The sequence below is a fragment of the Tupaia chinensis genome, unplaced genomic scaffold (assembly GCF_000334495.1).
Source record: "Tupaia chinensis unplaced genomic scaffold, TupChi_1.0 Scaffold146112_1, whole genome shotgun sequence".
NCBI classification, from domain to species: domain Eukaryota; kingdom Metazoa; phylum Chordata; class Mammalia; order Scandentia; family Tupaiidae; genus Tupaia; species Tupaia belangeri.
Genome location: NW_006205967.1, coordinates 1 through 1,484, shown reverse-complemented (window position 1 = coordinate 1,484; position 1,484 = coordinate 1). Strand labels below are relative to the sequence as shown.

Below are 1,484 nucleotides of genomic sequence, written 5' to 3'. Positions count from 1 at the left end.
AGAGAAAGACACAGTGAGAAAGAGAAAGAGAAAAAGTAAGCTGTGAGGTCCAGTACTAGACCCATGGTCTGCCATGTAGGAGTTCAGCTCCTTACATGCCATGGCACATGCTGGCTCCTACACTGTTATTTTGATGGTCATGGGAAAGGTATATTTAAGAACACTCTTGGTCAAGTCCGTTTAGGAATAGCATTTGCATTTAAAAACCTCATTGGCACCAAGTATCATTAAGAGATTTCACATTATCACTACCACTATCTTTTCCCTAGGATGACCATACTTCCCAGACTTTGTAAGTATCCAGACATCCTGGTGTCCTGACATAATTCTATTGTATGTCTATTTCTTCATTGTAATTCTACACTCAAATGTGGTTTCTTTTAGAAAACAAATTATATGGCTATCCTACTTATTATCAACACATTTTTATTATTATGTGAAGGAAATTTTTATAGTATTTCTATCATTATAATAATGTTGTGATATGTAAAATGATCTCATTAAAATAATGTTAGGAGACCAGCAGGCTGCCTGATTATGTTGCTGGACTCCCACGTAGTTGACTGCAGTTTCAATCCTGGACTTGGTGACAAGACTCACCTGGTGGTGCATGAGTGTGCATGCCCATAATCCTGAAAGGAGAACAGAGGAGAAGGGATTGCTACATCACCATTCCCCCTGGGGTTGATTTCTCTTTTTCTGTCTCTGCCTCTCTCTGTCTCTGTCTGTCTTTCTAACTAGTACATGCTCCCTATAGCAAAGATCTCTCAAAAAATAATTTTTACAAAAACTCTTCCCCTCTTTATATAACTATTGTTTCTTACTTAAATAATATTTTACTCTTTAGACCTCACAAACTAATTTGCCTTTTAAATTGCTGAGATAATTATGGAAAATCTGAGTAGGAAAATATGGTCTTAAATATCTGATGCTCCTTTTTGATGAGAAATGCAGATAGGATAACAAAGTCAAATGGACCCTCCAGGTCTGGCATGATCAGTGTGAGTGGAACTGATATACCTTTGGAGATTAACTCTTGAAACCAAATTATAGGGAAGTTAGAAAGGTGAGCTCCAGGTAGCAACCTGCAGGAAAAATCTACAACAAAATAATACCAGGTAAAGCATAATTGAATTTGAGTAAGAAAATGATGAATCATACTTACCTGGCAGGGGAGATACTATGATCATGAAGGTGGTTTTCCCAGGATGAGGCTTATCCATTGCACTCCGGATGTGCTGACCCCTGTGATTTCCCCAAATGTGGGAAACTCGACTGCATAGCTGCATAGTTTTTGGTAGTGGAGGACTGTGTTTGCGCTTTCCCCTGTTAAAAAAAAAAAAAAAAAAGAAAATTATGAATCAAAATATTGGGGGAAGATATAAATAATAAATGCAGATTAATAAAGAGACAAAAAAAAGTTCAATGAAATAAAGTACAATATTAATGACTAGGTGACCATGACTGAGCTTATGCTTTAATAA

At 36.7% G+C, this 1,484-nt stretch overlaps 1 non-coding gene across 1 annotated transcript; it reads left to right on the top strand.

The window, feature by feature from the left end:
* Window positions 1-1,157: 1,157 nt before the first annotated feature.
* Window positions 1,158-1,329, top strand: LOC114006191 (U1 spliceosomal RNA). The gene has a single exon (XR_003547942.1). It is a non-coding gene; the product is annotated as a U1 spliceosomal RNA (small nuclear RNA).
* The last annotated feature ends 155 nt before the right edge of the window (window positions 1,330-1,484 follow it).